Source organism: Bos taurus, chromosome 18, assembly GCF_002263795.3.
Source record: "Bos taurus isolate L1 Dominette 01449 registration number 42190680 breed Hereford chromosome 18, ARS-UCD2.0, whole genome shotgun sequence".
Taxonomy (NCBI): domain Eukaryota; kingdom Metazoa; phylum Chordata; class Mammalia; order Artiodactyla; family Bovidae; genus Bos; species Bos taurus.
In genome coordinates this window covers 35,133,571-35,152,626 of record NC_037345.1, presented here as the reverse complement: position 1 = coordinate 35,152,626, position 19,056 = coordinate 35,133,571, and the positions used below count along the sequence as shown (strand labels likewise).

The following is a 19,056-nucleotide window of genomic DNA, read 5'->3' as shown; positions in this document are numbered from 1 at the left end:
TCTTGCTATGTACCAGGTTATATTGTATATATATATGTATATATATATACACACACACACATATATAATATAACCTATAGTCTACAGGTTATTACTGTCTGGGTTTTTCTTTACTTTTCCTCCATAACAATTTATTTTCCGTAATTTTTTCCTCCCAGTTTTATTTAGATATAATTGATGTATCTGCTGTTTGTTGTTGTTTAGTTGCTAAGTTGTGTCCGACTCTTTAGCAACCCTATGGACTGTAGCCCACCAGGATCCTCTGTTCATGGGACTTCCTAGGCAAGAACACAGGAGTGGGTTGCCATTTCCTTCTTATATAGCACTATGTAAGTTTGAGGTATAAAGCGTAAGATTTGACTTACATATAATATTTCATGATATATGGATTTCCCAGAGAAGTTTAGCAAACATTCATACTCTTTAAGTTTCATATGTAACATACAGCAGTGTTAACTATACTTACCACATTGCATTACATCCCTGCCTACTCTTCCCCTCACCATGTACTATATTAAGACAAAACACAACTCAAAAACCACCCAAACTTCTCATAAGCACTTTGCTAGTTAATAATCTTTCCAATCAGCTTTTTTCAGCCTTTGTCAAACATCACTCCCAACATGGAATTTGGTCCTGTTTATTTATCCATTTGTCTACTGCTCTATTTATTTTCTAATTAATTTTTTGATAAGTCCCACGTAAGTGGTTCAGTTCAGTTTAGTCGTTCAGTCGTGTCCAACCCTTTGCAACTCCATGAACCACAGCAGGCCAGGCCTCCATGTCCTTCACCAACTCCCGGAGTTTACCCAAACTCATGTCCATTGAGTCGGTGATGCCATCCAACCATCTCATCCCTCTGTCGTCCCCTTCTCCTCCCAGTATCAGTGTCTTTTCAAATGAGTCAGCTCTTCGCATCAGGTGGCCAAAGTATTGGAGTTTCAGCTTCAACATCAGTCCAGTGAACACCCAGGACTGATCTCCTTTAGGATGGACTGGTTGGATCTCCTTGCAGTCCAAGGGACTCTCAAGAGTCTTCTCTTGTCTGGTAGTCATCAGTAGTCAATTTAATGTAAAATATATACAATGACCAACTACTGCTAAAGTCTAAAGATCCCTGCTTTACCTCTGTGTAGCACATTATAGTTAGTTACAAATATATACCTGACTCAATGAATGGGGGTTTCAGTGTACTGACCCTCCACACAGTTTAAAATTCAATATAATCTATAGTTACCCCTCCATATATACCGTTCCCTCATCAGTGGATTCAGTCAACTGTAGTTATTTGTAGTTGCAGTTATTTACTATGGGAAAAAAATCCACATATAAGTGGACCCAGCAGTTCAAGCTCACATTGTTCAAGGGTCAACTGTATATATTTCCCCCTTCATTTAACTGTCAAAAGCCTCCAATAAAGTAGATAAGTCATTTTACAAATAGGGAAAGGAAGGGACAAAGAATTCACCCTTAATGAACTTGCCCAAGGCCATACAGCTATTAAGCTGCATGCTGGTTAAGCCTTGGTACCCTAGTAAGATTAAAATCTAATTTTATGCTTCTTTTGTATTTCCTGATACACTTAGATCAAGGTCTCTCCTGCAGAAAGCCTATCCTAACATCTTTCATTAACTTCTGTAACTGACCATCCCTCCCTGCACACTGAACACACTTTTATCCCAGCACCAACAACACATTTATAGATCTCTTGCCCTATATTCTACTTAAGCTCCTCAGGAAAAGGATCTTTTTCTTATTCTTCTTGAAATCCCCAGTACCTAATACATGCCTGGCACAAAGCAGAAAGGTATAAGTGTTCAAAGAATGGAATAAGCACATTACGAGTGTTCAATAAATAAACACTACAGATATTTAGAAACATCTAAATATCTGGGTTGATCCAATTTATATCATTGCAGAGAAAGTCACACTTCAGTATATGTAGAACCATTCAAGTTCAAATATAAAACCTATATTCAAAGAGCAGGCATCATCAATAGAGAAAATATAATTTTTAAGTGCCATTTACATTAAGAACAATACCAGTAACAATACTTAGAAACTGTAAAACACACAAAACTGTTAAGAATAGATGCTTTTGAATAATTAGGAGTCATAATGTCCACAGCTTAGAATTTAGCCATTTTTATTATGACTCTAAGTAACCTGGGGGAGGGCCAAAAATCAGTAAAAATCAGTAAAAATGACTATGTTGGAGTTAATATATTTTCAAAATTGTTTTATAAAATTTATGGTTTCAGACCTGATTTTGCTCATTGCTGCTTTTCTTTTAAATCGTAATTCTTATATCATCGGAATGGTCTTCATGACCTGGTCCAGCCATCTAGAATTGTCAACCAGAATGCACAAAACTGTTGGGCATGCTGGGCACATATAGGAATGTGCATACAAGCAAACAAGCTCCATTTAATACAGTTTAACTTCTATATTCTACAGTAGATGCTACAGGGGACAAAGTAAGGAGCTGGATGGTAACGCTGTTACATAGCTCAAAAGTACTGCTTCTCCAATGTTTTCACTACAAACAGGGTTTCCTGCTCCAGGCACTCATGCCCCATTTGTTTGTTATCTTAGATAGTCAAAGAGTTCACATTCTTCTCTTAAAATATATATTTGTTTTAATGTAAAAGTATTTATAATTACTTACCTGTTAAATTACTTAACTCACCGCCCCCTCAGTGAGCACAACTGAAGCTCCAAGAAGATGAGTCATGTTTATCTTGTGGCTTCAAGTACCCCGGAATCATACCACTTTGTACCCTAAGGGTATTCATATCCCAGTTTGAGAACCAGGGATCTAAATAATTAAACTAGCCACAATACTTAAAAGTGATCAAAATGTTCTTATAACCCCATTCCCCAAACTCTTAAGGCTAGTTTTCTGTATAGCTTTTCATATCAGTATTGTTTCTCTTTTCAAGCAGCTCATTAGTATGCACTACCTGTCAACACTAAAGAACGTGCAGGACACAAGTTATTTCTGGAGCAATAGAACACTAGCACATAGAGCTTGTCCATCCCATCTACGAGGTACCAAGCTGCCCATACAGAAAACTGATTAGAAGAACAGCTTTCACTCCTGTTTCCTTCCTCCTCTCTGTGTGCTCCAAGCATAGCTTGTAAGAAAAAACTTAGTAGTCACTTAGATGATTCATTCATATAAGCTTATCTAATCTCGGCATTTGTAATTCTCACCTCTACACTCTTTTCACCATTACACAAATGCAATTAAACTATTTTCACATTTTCTAGGGATTAAAAAGATCTTCTTCCCAGTAGCCTGAGAAGAGAGATTTTTCACACCCAGAACCCTTCTTTATTGTTAATGAGATCCCAAGTCTAGTAGACACTGACATTTATGAGAAGCCTGTTTCAAGTATCCTGTACTGTTCATTATATTTAACAGCAGAAATGGTAAAGTAAATTATAAGTGACCCTTGCAAATGTTTCCCAAAAAAATTATTTATAAGGACTGTAACACTACAATATAAACATGGGTCATTAGCTAGGTTAACTCAAATTTAGTGAGACAATTTTTACCTAGGATATCAGCTTCTTCAAGCACAGGATTCCATCTGTTCCTCACCAAAACTACAAACTGCCACAGGCCATGGACTTTTGAGGTCATTTGTCAAGAGTCAAAATCTATAGTTCAAGGGTTTCTACAGAATGAGTGGGTGAAGTCGCTCAGTCGTGTCCGACTCTTTGCGACCCCATGGACTACAGCCTACCAGGCTTCTCCGTCCATGGGATTTTCCAGGCAAGAATACTGGAATGGGTTACCATTTCCTTCTCCAGGGGATCTTCCCGACCCAGGGATCAAACCTGGGTCTCCCGCATTGGAGGCAGATGCTTTAACCTCTGAGCATCCTGGGGTCTTCCTACGTACATACTCAGAATGGTACTTAATGCTTTATACAAATTTGCATAACTCTGATAATAACCTCATTAACTGGTGTTATTCTCACAAATAACAACTGTAGGAGTAGAAAGGTTAAGTAATCTACCCAGTGTCAGCCAGCTAGTGTATGGCAGTGCAAAGAGTTTCAAATGGAGTATTCCTTGAATATAAAGCTTAAATGCTCTCAATTATCCACTGTCCTATATCTCCTATACTTAAGAATGATCCAGCAAATCCTCCAACCCCAGAAAGGTTTTATTACTCCTATATGTAAGACCAAGAAGTGGAAATAGCATTTACCTCTCCGTGGCTGCAAAGTCAGTTTGAGCAGGGAAAACAGAACTCAGCTCTCAAGCCTCTGGTCAGCAATCTGTCCGCTACTGCATCTTGTTCTTTGGACCCAGGTCTGTAATCATTCTGAAACAGAAGCACACATCATTTTATGGACACCAAATACACACAAATGCAGACATAGTATGAAAAGCAAAATGAAAGCAAGAGGAAGACAGATAAAATTGGGAAAAAACAGTATACTTGCTAAACTGTCACATTACTATTATTAAAGTAGTGGTTTTACTGATTGTTAGTTTAAACCTCAAGACTATATTTTTCAGTGTAATAAGATAACTATGGAGGGAGCTTTCACTGACCTTCAACAGTCCTAAAAGCACAGCAATGAAATACCTTTTCTTAGACAAATAACAAAATACTTTTTTAAAGTCAAATTGCTACTTAACAATTCTGTCTCTAAAATACAAATAAATGGACTGTCAAGCTTCAGGCAATGGTAGAGTGGTACTTAACTCCATGGCAGGGGCGGGGATGGACATTACTCTTAAATCAAAGAGCTAAATTTAACCATTTCCAAAGAAACTGGCATATGAGGTACAATTAAGAGGAATTCATCTCATAAAACTATTATGATACTTTATCAGATGAAGCTAAAGAAGTCTTCGCTGCTGAAAAAAAAAAAAGGCAATTTATAACAACATAAGTAGATAATTAGTGTATTTAATCCAAGAAACACTTTTATATTGGATTCATATATTGTCACCAAGGTGCCTCAAAAGGTATGAAATTTTATGCCCCTAAAAATTGGAAGGGTGACTAAAAATAAGATCAACTGAGGAAAAAACCCATTATTCTTGGGGTATATATTAGCAGTCTATATTCAATAGCCACATCTTTGCATTTAAATACTAAACACTGAGAAAATGCAAAGGTACAGCCAGGGAAGAGCTGAACACAGCAACTAGAGAAAGCTTGGGGACGTTTAAAACAATAAATACGGTGTGCCTAATTCACACATTTGTGAACCATGTACCTCAATGTTATGTATTACTATTCTTTCTAAACCTGTATGTTCTTTCTCAATGCATTAAATCATGATAAATCTTACTTGTTTGAAGAGGGACCTAATTTTTTGCAAAAGCATTTCTAGTCATCTGAAACCAAGATAGATAAATAAGTTAGACAGATGGTCAGCTAGGTATCTGGTTTTAAAAAATGACATAGAGCCTATAAAGTAAATAATGTGGAGTGGATTTGATGCCAGTAGCATCCCTCAAGCAAAAAACCAGTCTCCCGAGATACATTCTGCCAGCAGGCACCACTCCGAAAAGCTCTGCCACAGGATTTCTCAGAACCCTAGTCAGCCACAGGTGGCTTCTGCCACTCGTAAGGAACTCCCCAAGCCACTCAGAAGTCCTTGGTGGGTGCCCTCATTTTTGTATGTTCTTTAAAGCAAAATCCTAAAGCTCTTAGGACTTTAATGCATATTAAGGATAACTTTTACAGCTACTCTTAAATAAGCAGTATTTTCCTATGCAGGTAAGCATTCCTATTGTAATCTTTCCCATACTAGCAATACGTTTCTTTGGGTAATCTTAGGTCCTCAATTTATTCTCTCTGTAGACTTCGTTTTCCAATAAAAACAAAGGAGACTTCCAGCAGTCCAACGGTTAAGACTCCTCACTCCCACTGCAGGGGACATGGGTTAAAAGATATAACTAAGATCCTTGCATGCCTCATGGCATGGGGAAAAAAAAAAAAAAAACAGCACAAAATCAAATAAACAACAAAGTATGAATCCTGGCATATAGGAAATCTCAAAGGATAGCAACCCTGTGGACAAGAGCTATACCTTTAGAACAAAATAAATGATGTGTAAAACCAAGAAGCTGGTGACTCTATATAGCGCAACTGAAATCAAGAAGCAAAATATGGTCTATGGAGCACAATGCTAACCTGGGAAAACAAGCTTTCCTGCTGACTCAATCACAGACCTGCTGGATTTATCCCGTGTGGAGCTTATTTTAAGTAAAACATGCCACCTGCCATCCACAGTTTCAAAAGGAAAGCAAAACCGAAAATTACTAGAATGCCAAAAACTACACAAATGGACTAATGTATTAGGCAATTAAGTGTGGTTCTATTCTCAAGACTGACCCTCCATCAACACTGCTGCATATAGTTACTTAGTGCAATCTTATTTTGGAGAGGGAGAAGGAACATTTTATAGGGTTCAAAAAAGTAATGTTGAAAAGATTCCCCTATGGAGGCAGTTGCCGCAAAATTCTACAGAGATTACACACAGTAGATCGGTCAATTTCGCTTAGCACCAGGCTATTTTAATGTTCTTATGAATTTAACATAGCCTCCCTGCTCTCCTTCCCCACTCCCTGCCCGTCAGTTAATCAAGACTTTCTTTCCTCTCTCCAAAGCAACTGCTGCATGATATTGTATTAAGGTACTAGCTAGCATATTGGGGGAGGGGGGAAACCTGGCAATTCAACAGGAAGCTTTTTAATGATGCAAGAGGGCTTAAAGACATAGTGAATTTAACATACATGCCCTGTTTAACTTCTTTTACTGCCTAAGGGGAACCTGGAATTTTAACTTTTATAGTTGATCTAAACTCAAAGCAAGCAGGAAGACGCTTCATATGCGAATGTTTACTTACTGCTGAACTCAAAGCTACAGGAAGTCAGCTACTAGAGTAGTTACATTAGGCGTAGATATTTATAAACCAACTGCAACTAGTGACCCAGGATTCAATTACAACACCAACCCTCATATTTCAGCATATGGGCAAATTACCAGTGGAGTCAAGAACAAATTCATTCTGCCCTACTGGCGCTTTAGATCGGGTTGCACAATCCCGCGACAGAACTGCCTTCGCCTAGCCCTGAAGCATCAGGTACTAAGTACAGTAGTAAGTCATCGTCAGGAAGTTTCAAAGCGAGACAGAAACTCAAAGAGTTGCCTCAATCAATTTAGCCAACCCATAATCCCGAATTCAGGAATTTGTCACGTCACTGAGATCAGAATTAAATTAAGTCTTGATCCCTTTGCGATCTCTTAGTGCATGAAGTCAGGCTGCTATCAGTGCAACGAGAATCCGACCCTAGCTCGAGAAAAAAACTACTTGTTGGGGAACTTGTGTCCTTTTCGCCCGGCGTGCGGGACCGCATCGGTCGGATCACGCAAAGAGCCCGGCGCTAGTTTGGGGGCGCAGTGGGGCCCGGCGGGGGCGGCGAGCGCGCGTCCCCCCGCCCGCTCAGGCGGCGTAGAGGCGCGAGCAGCTCAGCCAGCCTTGCAGAGGGAGCTCTCGGCAGCTCTGGGGTCCCTCTACTCGCAGCCGCAGCAGCGCCGCCTGCGCCACTCGGTGGAGACGGAGACCAGCGGCGGCGACGCGCGGACTGGGAGCGACCGCGGAGCAGCCGGGCGGCGGGAGACGCTCGCCAGGCCGCCGGGTAGGTTCCGGGGACCGGGCAGGCTGGAGGATGGGCAGCCGGAGAGGCGTCGGCAAGGACCTGACACCCATACCGCACGGAGACTCGACTGCGCGCGCGGTGGCTGTGTCTGGACCCTTGAGCGAGAGGGTCGCGGAAAACGGGGCATAGAGATCGCCTCTCGGCTGAGGCCACCCGCCGCGGGAGGGGTGGAGGGCAGAGGGCGGGCCGCGGCCGGGCCAAGAGCCGGCCTCGAGGGCAGAGACAAAGGAAGGAAAATGGAGTCGCTAGCGCGCGGGCCTCTGTAGCTGCCACCGCCGGAGGCCTAGCGCGCCGTAGGAGGGAGGCCTAGCGGGCGGGTTGGGGGGGGGGAGGGGGGCCCGGCCCGGCCGCGGCGGGGACGGGCAATGGCGGCGGCCGCGCCGCAGCAGGGACGGTAGAGGGAGACAAACACCCCCCGGCGGCGGCGCTGGCGCCGGGCTGCAGCCAGCGCCGACCGGAGCGGCCCCATCGTGACACCTAGAGGCGGCCCGCGAAACCTCCTCCACCCGGGGCCCCCTTACCTCCGCGCCACACCCCCCGCAGCGCTCGCTCCGCCGCCGCTCCACCGCTCCGGCCACCCGGCGTCCCCAGCCAGCTCCGCGCACCCGCACCGGCTTCCGCCGCCGCCGCTGCCGCCAAAGAAGCAGCTCCGCGCACGGTTTAATCGCTCCACAGGCTCGGACACAAAATGGCGGCGGCGCGGTGCAGTGCGCCTGCGTCGGCGCTGCCGGGGCCGCGGGTGCTGATAAGGGAAGGGACGGGTGGGGGGGCCGGCCGGGCGACGAGTGAAGGGCGGGGGAGGAAAGGTGAGGGGAGGGGTTGGCGCAGGGCAGCATGGGAGGCGGCCCCGGGCGCCAACTTTCAAAAGCGGGCGCGATGGCGTCACGGGACGCGCTGCGGGTCGCGTCACGCCGCACGCGCCCTCAACTGATCGCGCGTGGGTTCTTAGGGAGCCCGACGTCCGGGCTCCCGCTGGGTGGGGCTTCCTGGGCGGAGGCAGTCCCTTCTGGGCGGCCCAGGATCCCGGCCCAGTTGACCTGCTTAGCTGCAGTCTCCCGCCCTCAATCCGAAAGGGCGGACGTGGGGCGGGGGGAGGGTGTCTGGAGGAAGCGCGCGCGGGACTAGGCCGTGGGGCTGAGGCGGTTCTTGGGCGGAGCCCCGCCCTAGTCTCCGCCCTTGACGGGCCGGACCCGCCCTCCGAGAGCCGCACGGCAGCCCGCCACGGGTAAGGCCGGGCGGGTCCCCTCTCACTCCCAAGTCCTCGGAAACAATCCTTACCCCGCGAGCCAAGACAGGCAGGGCTGTCCTGGGGATCTCTTTGCCCTACAAGAGGGCTTCCTAATACTGGGTGTGAGAGAAGAGGGCTTTCTCCTGGTGTGCCCAGGCCACTTCGGCCGGGAGAGGCCAGCGGAAGGCCAGACTTAATGCTTTTACACGAACGATCGTACCAGTCTTTTGCCAAAAGGATGTTCTCTATTTGGCGCAGTGTAATTGTGTATTTGAAAATGTAAGTTTCTTGTTTTTGCCTAAGAACTGTTAAGCTCTCTGTAGGCGGAGTCCTTAAGCCCCTCGCTGTGCGGTCGCCCCTCCCCCTCCCAAGGATGCACCTGCAGACTCTTCTACCCAACCAGCAATAAAGTTTCCTGAAGACTGACTGGAAGATGTTCTGGTGGCTCAGGAGGAGAACCTTTGATACTTACGAGAATCTGGTTCAGGACTGTATCTTTAATTCCGTTACCTTAGATCAAGGGGGAGCAAACGGACCCAGCGTCAAGTGAACAGCTGCTGCTCCATTGAGCTGATTGTTCCATTATGAAAATGTTAGCCCAATACTGACACCTATTTTGTTTTTTCTTTTTAAAGGAAATCTGGGTTTGTTTGTTTTTTTACTGTAAAATCTCCAGGTGTGGGCAACTGTATCAGATGTTTTAAAAGTGCATAAGCTGATTAAGCCAACACAAGCCCTGTCAGTTTGTATGACCTCTGACTTGAAGGAAAGAGTGAAGAGAAGTTCCACGGCCAAATCCTAGGCACCCCAGCATTTAAGATAGCGTAATGGAGAAGGAGATTTGAGAGGGAACAGCCAGGAAGACAGAAGGAAATCCACTGAGTGTTAAATTTGGAATCCGAGGGCAGAGAAGGATTCAGGTAGGAGAGGAATGGTCAATTGTGTTTAGTGCTGCTGAGAGGTCATCTTGGGCCAGAAACATGGCTATATTGAACTGGCTACCTTGTAAGTCACTGGTGATTATCACTGGTGAGTTTGGCTTGATTTATGTTGGTTAATCAGAGATGTGGACCTGACTAGAATGGGTTGACCTGAGAAGGAAATGGCAACCCACTCCAGTGTTCTTGCCTGGAGGATCCCATGGACAGAGGAGCATAACCAGCTACAGTCCATAGGGTCACAAAGAGTCCTACACAGCTGAAGCGACTGAGCAGGCTGCAGAATGGGTTGAAGCATGATCGGGAAAGTAAGGAAATAGAGACAGCACACATAAGCAACATGAAGTTTAGCCACAAAGGGAGCAAAGAAATTCAGGGATAAATGTGGAAGGATATGGGGTCAAGGGAGGATGACAAGATGAAAGGATTATAGCATGTTTATTTGTCATTGGGAGTGCTACAGGAGAACAAAGTCTTGCTTGACTTTTTTTTTTCTTTTGGCCACACTGCAGGGCTTGCAGGATCTTACAGGATCGAACCCAGACCCACAGGAGTGAAAGCGCTGAGTCTTAACCACTGGACTGCCAGGAAATTCCCTTGTTTGACTTAAATCAGGGTGAAATTCATGAAAGAATATAAGGAAACTGGGAGGTTTGACCCTGGATAGGAACAGGATGCTTCCACTGTGGAAATTAGAGTAACAAGGGTGAAGATGGATGCAGATGCAGGGGAGAGGTAAAACAAGCTTGCAGTTTTCCTAGTGGGACTGCCTTAGTGGTATTGGTACCCATTTGAAGTTTGCGGTCATGAGTTCATTATTACTATTTTGGTCACATAGCATTCAGGATCTCAGTTCCCTAAGAGGGATCAAACCCACACCCTCTGCAGTGGAAGTGGGAACTCTTAACCACTGGACTTGCCAGGGAAGTCCTGACCATGAGTTTAAAGTTAAACCAATTGGCCCAGTGTGTGATTTTCCTCCAACAACATTTAACTGCTTGGGTACAGACGTGAAGAAAAGGGATAATTTGATTTCTCAGGACCAGGACCCAAGTTTTCTGATACCTAGTCTTAGGTACTTGCCTTATGTGATTAACTATTCTAGAAATGGTGAAATATTTGGAAAATTTACATGTGACCCCTTTTTCTAGAAATCAAATTATTCCCGTTATCTCATGTATACTTGAGGACTCAGGCATAAAAAAAAGGCAAACTTTTTGAGAAAAATTACCAGACATCTTTGGCATATTTGCATTTTGTATTTTTTTCAGCCTGCCACTCCAAAAAGCTCCTGGTATACTTAGGAACTTTGTACTGAAAACAAAGCTGATTTACACTTCAATTCTTAGCTTCTTTTTCTTCTAGCACTTGTAATAATCTAATTCACTTTCTCTAAGACCTTACCTCATACATCTTATCTTTAAGCTTCAAGAATGTCATCTAAAGCTTTAATGTAGGTAAATGTAAAGCAATATATTTAAGTGACAAAAAAAACCTCAGCTGTGCTTAGAATTATCTTTACAGCTGCTATGGTCTAAATCTTTGTGTCCTCTCCAAAACTCATGTGTGGAAATCCTAATGTTAGATATGATGGTATTAGTAAGTGGGACCTTTGGGAGGTGCTTACGTCCCTCAGAAATGGGTCTGCTGCTGCTGCTAAGTTGCTTCAGTCGTGTTTGACTCTGTGCGCCCCATAGACGGCAGCCTACCAGGCTCCCCCGTCCCTGGGATTCTCCAGGCAAGAATACTGGAGTGGGTTGCCATTTCCTTCTCCAATGCAGAAATGGGTCCAGTGCCTTATAAAGAAGCTTCATAGAAATCCCAGCCCCTGCCACCACATGAGGACACAGCCAGAAGGCACCAGCTGTGAACCAAGAAAAGGGCCTTCACCAGAATGTGACCATGTTGGTGCTTTGACCTCAGATTTTCCAGCCTCCAGAACTGTGAACAGTAAACATCTGCTGTTTATAAGCGCCCAGTTGGTGGTATTTTGTTATAGCAGCCTGAACAGACTAAGACAACTACTGTATTTACACTGTATCAACTATCATTACAACTATACGACCTCTGAGGAATCAATTAGAAACCAGAATGAGGTCCAGGTGGCCTTGCAGCCTGCTCTCTGCTCTCTGAAGACAAAGATCCCATGTGCTGCTCGGACATGGCTGAGAAAATGCTGAGAATCACTAGGAAGGAACAAAAGGAAATGTTTTCTTCTTGCAGGAAACGGTGATGTGTCCTACTTTGCGCATGAAGTTGGCTCTAAAGATCAAGGGACAGAAAGCCAGTCCAAAAGGATAGTCTGTTTCAGGCCGGACAGAAACAGGCTGAGAAGAGGAATATGGTGAGAGCCTGCGGAACAGTTGGGATGATAAAAATAAGGACAAGTTTGTTGCCTATAGTACTATCCCAGACTATGTCACCCAGAGAGAACTGTAGTGATTTAAAACCGCCCAGTGATTTAAGATGGAGAAGGCAATGGCACCCCACTCCAGTACTCTTGCCTGGAAAATCCCATGGACAGAGGAGCCTGGTGGGCTACAGTCCATGGGGTCGCTAAGAGTTGGACACGACTGAGCGACTTCACTTTCACTTTTCACTTTGATGCATTAGAGAAGAAAATGGCAACCCACTCCAGTGTTTTTGCCTGGAGAATCCCAGGGACGCTGGAGCCTGGTGGGCTGCCGCCTATGGGGTAGCACAGAGTCAGACATGACTGAAGCGACTTAGCAACAGCAGCAGCAGTAATTTAAAAAGTGTTCTTCCCATGGACTGTCTCAGGTTTATTGTCCACAGGAGTTCAAGGCATTATCACCAGAAGGCTGTCAGCTTACCTCGTGGCAGTAGTGAAGTCACTAGGTTCTAAGACCTGGCCCTGAGCCTCCAGAATGGATTCCTTCCTTAGAGACTCATCAGGTTCACAGGAGCTTGATGCATAAGCCAAGTGACATTTTACTAACTGAGAGGTGGACTGGTGCTCACGTGCTGGCAAAAGGTATGTTCTCTCCCTGTAGGAGAACCTCCTGGGAAGCCATATTATCAGGAAGCTTCAGTAAGCAGTTAATTTATATAATGTAAATGTTTAATATGCTGGAGTCATATTGTCCGGCATTTGAATCTTATCTTGGTTTCTTATTAGCTGGGTGATCTTGGGTGAATTAGTAACAACTCAACTGCAGGTTTCTTCTCTATAACACTTCTCACAAAGTGGTAAGGACTGAATGAGACAATCCAAATAAAACATTAGGCATAGTTCGAGGCACTGATAATCACACAATAAATGTAAACTATAATTTTTTTTATTTTTATGCTTATTAACCTACCCTCACTCCCAAATCTGCCTTCTGATGGCCATGGTCTTTAATTAATTAATAGGATTAATTAATTGAATTACTTACTGACTAGGCTTTCCTTGGCCTGGAAGCCATTCTTTCTGAGGAAAGTGTATTTTGTGCTATTATTCTCAGAAGAACAATTCTATTTCCAAATCTTCCTTAGCTCCCACTGTTGTCCCCAGGTAAAGCTTGCAATAATCGTGATCATTTATATGTTTTTTGGGAACTCATTAAGCAAGAGTCTCAATGAATTGAGGAGAGATGTGCTGATTTTCTGAGGAACAATGGGCAAGACTCTTCCCCACTTTGTGGGGTAAGACGTAAAGCTACACCTGAGGACTCCATTGCTCTGTGTCTACTGAGGACATGTGTGAGGCATAATCCAGTGCAGCAAAGATTTACTGAGTACTGCTGTCTTCGGCTGGAGAAGGCAATGGCACCCCACTCCAGTACTCTTGCCTGGAAAATCCCATGGACGGAGGAGCCTGGTAGCCTGCAGTCCATGGGGTCGCTAAGAGTCGGACACGACTGAGCGACTTCACTTTCACTTTTCACTTTCATGCGTTGGAGAAGGAAATGGCAACCCACTCCAGTGTTCTTGCCCGGAGAATCCCAGGGATGGGGGAGCCTGGTGGGCTGCCATCTATGGGGTCGCACAGAGTTGGACACGACTGAAGCGACTTAGCAGCTGCTGTCTTCAGCTCCCTTTCTAGGCACTGGGATACAAAGATGACCCAAGATGTGTTTCCCGCTCATAAAGTTTAGAAAACAAAACCAAAACACATTAATGCATAACTGTGATAATGGGAAGAAATGGACTCATAAAGGAGCAAATCATTTCCCAGGGGTATCTCATTTCAGCTTTGTGTTAATAGGATCTGAAGGGCTTCCCCGGTGGCTCAGTGGTAAAGAATCCACCTTTCCAATGCAGGAGATGTGGGTTTGATCCCTGGGTTGGGAAGATCCCTTGGAGGAGGAAATGGTAACCTACTCCAGTATTCTTGCCTGGAGAATCCCATAGACAGAGGAGTCTGGCAGGCTACAGTCCATGGGGTCGCAAAGAGTCAGACATGACTGAGCACACAGGCACGCAAAAGCTCAGAAGGCATTAACAAGGCAAGGCATGTAAGGTGAAGAGCCATAATCAAGGGCATAAAAGGGTACAAGAGTGTTGGGGGACAGTAAGTCATCCCATTCTTTTGGATGAGGGTGTAGTGAGTGATACTAAATCTTGTAAGATATTTGGAAAACTTTCAATCTCAACTGCCAAGGGCCAACCGCTTTCTCCTAAATTTTAAAGACCTGCCCTTCTATATCATCTCCTACCCAGACCACAGGAATTTGTTTCCTTATTGATATCTGCTTTCTTCAGATCCCTATGAAAATTCTATTTTACCTCCCAGCTCAAACTACTGCTCTCTACTTTTGCCCAGGCAAAAGTCTAAAGGATTTTGCCTGGGCCTACATCTCACATTTGAGCAGTAGGTTACTTTTGTTCTCTGTGCTCTTACCTGCATTTTTCAGATATGCATTGATCACCCTTAAATAATCCACCTAATCTGTTCACTTTTTTTTTTAAATCTGTTCACTTTTGATTTTAAAAAACACCTTCATGCCTGCCCTGTTAATTGATGTTCACAGTTCTTTTTGAAGAGCCAACCAGTTTTGTCCTTAACTCTAGAAGTGAAGTGACTTGCTCAGAGTTGTCCAGTAACCTGTTGACAAAACCAGAATGAGTACTCAGATCTTCCAGCCCCACCCTCTCTTCCTGTTCTTTCACTGGCCACTCTGCGCTCTTCACTCTGTTAGGTAACATTTCCATTTTTATAGGGATCATCTGTACTTGATGCTTTAGCTCAGGGACTGCTTGGGAGGGGGAAAAGGAAGGGAGGTCTATCAGGGAGCTCTGGACCTCTCTGCTCCCTCATTTTCTCCCCTCCGAATTTTATGTGATTTGTTTAGAGGTAAAAAGGTTTCGTCCCCTCCATGCAAATTGGACAGTGCCTTAACCCAAAGGGAGGGGTTTAATGGTGGAAATTTCAGGCTCTTAGTAAATAGAAGAGGTATTTGGAATAACGATTTACTAATCTAAGTAAACCTTGAATAGGGCTTCCCAGGTGGCTCAGGAGCCCTATTAATTAATTAAAGACTATGGCCATCAGACTCAGGAGCCTGGCAGTCCATGGGGTCACAAAGAGTCAGAAATGATGAAGCAACTGATCATGCATGCATGCAAGTCCTGAATCAACTGCTCTATGCCCAGGTCTGTGTTCAAGGTGCTACTGGAGAGAGATGATGCCCCTAGCCCTCAGGTGCCTCATGTTTTGTCTTGTATTAATCTGGAGACATTAAACCCTCATGAGTTTTAGTAGGTAAAAATCAAGGATGGAGAAGCAAGTAAAAGGAGGGTATGGGTAGCAGGTGTGGGAGGACCAGATTGGTCACCAGATATCACTGTGGTCATACGAGACTTGACAAGGAAGCAAGGATGACTCTCCAACTTCTCCCTCTAGCCTACATCTCTTCTTGCCCAGATCTACATGTCTAGCTTCTTTCTGGACACTTCTCCTGGATGGCTCCCAGGCTACCCTTAGGAGCCTTGTCATTCTCCTCCTCATTTGCTTCGCTAGGGCTCCCCCTTTACAGTGAAAAACACCCCCATCCATCCACCACACCAGCCAGAAACCTAAGCTTCATTCTCTCATCTCCCACATCCCATCAGTCTCCAAATCCCGTCCATTCTACCTTCTGAACATTTCACTCTAACCTCCTCTCTATCTCTACCTGGCTTAGCATCAGGCTCCTCACTGCTCCCTGCCTCCTCCCTCAACACAAAGCAACCTTTCCAAACCACAGATGGGATCACAAAATTCCCCTGCTTCAAGTCCATGCATGAGTCCCCAGTGTCCTAGGAGTAAATCCCAACTCCTCAGCCACTCCACAAGCCCCTTTCTAACTGCCCCCTCTGGATTCAATTTGCCTCCTCCACTCATCTGACCTCACTTCTCTCTGCCTGTATTGTCCCCTGCTCAGGCTTCCATTCCATTCCTTATTTGAGAACCCAGTGGTAAAAGTGCATTCTAAGGAGCTATGTTTCATAGGGGACTCTGAGGGGTATTTTTATCCAGACTTTTTCTGCACTAAACATATACTGTTCTTTCATATTCACAATGTTTTCATATTGTGTTAAGTTTTAGAGATATGCATCAAAAGCTATTTCTTGACCACTTACTATATATTTGGCCTTAGTTGCTGGGAACAGTAAAGGCAGATGCAGCCTGATTAAACAAGAATTGCCTGGAGCACATGTTTAAAATAAAAGATTCCTTGGTCTCTGAATTTGAATCTCCAGGGAAGTTCTCAAGTGAATTTTAGAACTGAGTGAGTTGGAAAGACCTAACCTGATTTCATTTATAAGAAATATCCAGGGACCTCCCAGTGGCTAAGATTCCCACTTCCACTGCTGGGGACGCAGGTTCAGTCCCTAATTAGGGAACTAAGATCCCACATGCCAGGTGACTCAGCCAAAAAAAAGAAAAGAAATACCCAGAATAGGCAAATCTATAGAATCTGTGGTTTCAGTAGATTAGTGGTTGCCTTGAGGGCTGGGGGGCAGGAAAGGGAAGGGGATGCAGAGGTCCTGGGGATGATACTTAAGGAGTGCTGAGTTTCTTTTGAGGTTGATGAAATCTCTAAAATTGATTTGGTGATGATTGTAGAACCCTAAATACACTAAAAGCCACTACTGAATTATACATTTTAAACGGATGAATTGTATGGTATGCGGACTAAATCTCAATAAAGCTGTTTAAAAACAAAACAAAAAACTTGGACCAAGCTCTACACGGAAGGCAACAATCATCTTTCCCAGACTTGGGTGGTATGCGTTACCTAGCTGACTAGTCAGCAAATACTTACAGATGTATATATTGGAGGTGTAAACAGTGATTGCAATGAGGTGTGATTCCCCTAAAACTGTACTAGGGGAAACGCATGCTCCTATGATAGGAGCACAGTGGAAGGGAAGCTTCCTGAGGAAATTTGTGATGTTTAGGTTGAAGCCTATCGAGTAACCAGGCATTAGCAAGGCAAGATGAGGAGTGTACCACAGAGGGGCAAGCAAGCCCCAAGGATGGTTCAGTGAGGTCCCGTGCAGACTGAGAAGTTAGGTGGCAGAAGTGGGGCTGGAGAGAGGAACCCACTTAAAAGCTTTTGTGAGCCAGGTTGAGGGGGCTGGAATTTTCCCTAAGAAACAGACTGTAGTGATGGGTCTGTTTTTAGAAATCACTTTGCACCTTGGAGACTGGCTGGAAGAAGGGCAAGACCAGAGACAGGGAGCCTGTGAGGGGGCAGTTTTAGTGTTTAGGAGAGAGGTCAACATGTCTGGAAACTGAGTGGTGCCAATGGGGATGAAGAGAAACAGAACTTATCAATATTTAGGGCATTTAATTGCGAAGATTCTGATGGTTGGGATGAGGGCACAGGGGCAAGAATCAAGAGTGAGGCCCAGCTGTGTGGCTTGAGTACCTAGGTAGTTGGTAACCCTGAGAGTCTGGGAGGAAAAGCAGGTTTTGAGATGTTTGATTTTGAGCATGCTCTTCAAAAGGCATCCAGTCAGCAGTTGGATATGAGGGTCAGGAGATGAGGAGAGAGCCATGTGAATCACAGCCATGAGGCATACAGCCTTAGCATATAGATGGAAGCCAGAGAAATGGATAAGGTGGTTCAGGGAGTGTGTTTCAAAAGAGAGGAGCAAGGGGCCTAGAATGGAATGCTGTGGAGTGACGTTTGTAAGAGGATGCTTGAGGAGGAGAAAGCTGTAGGGAGATTCAGAGGAAACAGCTAGAAACATCAGTGTTAGCATGGCAATTCAGTTGCTTATTCAGCTTCTCCAAGTCAATACTCTTGGCAGATCCAATATGCTCTGGGTGTCTTCAGAGAAAAATGAGACTTGACTATTGATATCAAACTCAAACTGTGACCATCACCTCATTGCAGCCTTCTGAAACAAGAGGCCTCTCCCTGCAGGCCAATGACAGTCTTATTTTCCAAATGATAGTTTTTCCTTAGCAGTTCATATAGGTCTGGGAGTCCTTCCCAAGCTCACCCTCTGTATTACATCGGCCCAGGAGAGCCAGGTCCAGCAGTCAGGCCAACAGCTTTCTGTCCACGGCCGAGAGATGGCCTAAATAGGGTCCTCCAGGGATGCCAGGGGTGGGAGGAACATGTCATATGCCCAGGGTTCAGCAAATTGTACCCACACACCAGGCAGAAGCCCACAAGGAAGGCACCCCCACTCTGTGGGCAAGACAAAGAAGCAGTTCTCTTCCCACATGCCAACCCATCTGCCTCTTTGCCTTTACCAACATGTTTTTTTCTTTCTTCTTTTTTTGGTTTTCTGCAGCTCTGAATACATGAGGAAGGAGAGTAGGAGACTGGTGAGAAGGTAAGGTTGGAAGAGGGCAAAAGGAAAGGAGGTGGGGTGGGGGGATCCAGTGCCCACTGACCCAATAAACTGTATCCTGGACTACCTCAGCCTGGTCCCTTTTTTTGCAGCATGGGCTTATAAGTTTCTCCAGGGGAGAGCCCCAGCAATAGTAGCCAGGGCATGGCTGCGGCCTTGATGACTTGATCGATGGGGCGTTTGTCAGGATGTCACAGACTTTGGAGGCCCACTTCCTTCTGTCCCCTCACAGAGCTGGCACAGGCTCCACAGGACAGCTGGGTACAGGCTTTCCCTGCTCTGGTGCATCTGACTCCTGGTGGTGTCATGAGCCTCCCGTCACCGGAGGCAGCAGGCTCAAAACTGTCCAGAGTCGCCAGAGTGAGAGCCTCTCCGAACCTGTGTGACAGCAGG

At 45.0% G+C, this 19,056-nt stretch overlaps 1 protein-coding gene and 1 long non-coding RNA gene across 9 annotated transcripts in view; one reads left to right on the top strand and one right to left on the bottom strand.

The window, feature by feature from the left end:
• The window catches only part of CTCF (CCCTC-binding factor), a 45,591-nt gene extending 37,231 nt beyond the window's left edge, over nt 1–8,360 (bottom strand). For 4 of the 8 annotated variants that reach the window (XM_059876711.1, XM_005218594.5, XM_005218597.5 and 1 more), the window contains exons 1-3: nt 8,220–8,360; nt 4,223–4,339; nt 2,669–2,781 (exon numbers count right to left, since the gene is read on the bottom strand). The gene's annotated coding sequence lies outside the window, so the exon portion shown is untranslated. 8 annotated transcript variants of the gene reach the window in all.
• Nucleotides 7,597–18,734, top strand: LOC132342823 (uncharacterized). The gene is made up of 2 exons (XR_009491343.1): nt 7,597–7,677; nt 12,088–18,734. It is a non-coding gene; the product is annotated as an uncharacterized lncRNA (long non-coding RNA).
• Nucleotides 18,735–19,056: the final 322 nt, after the last annotated feature.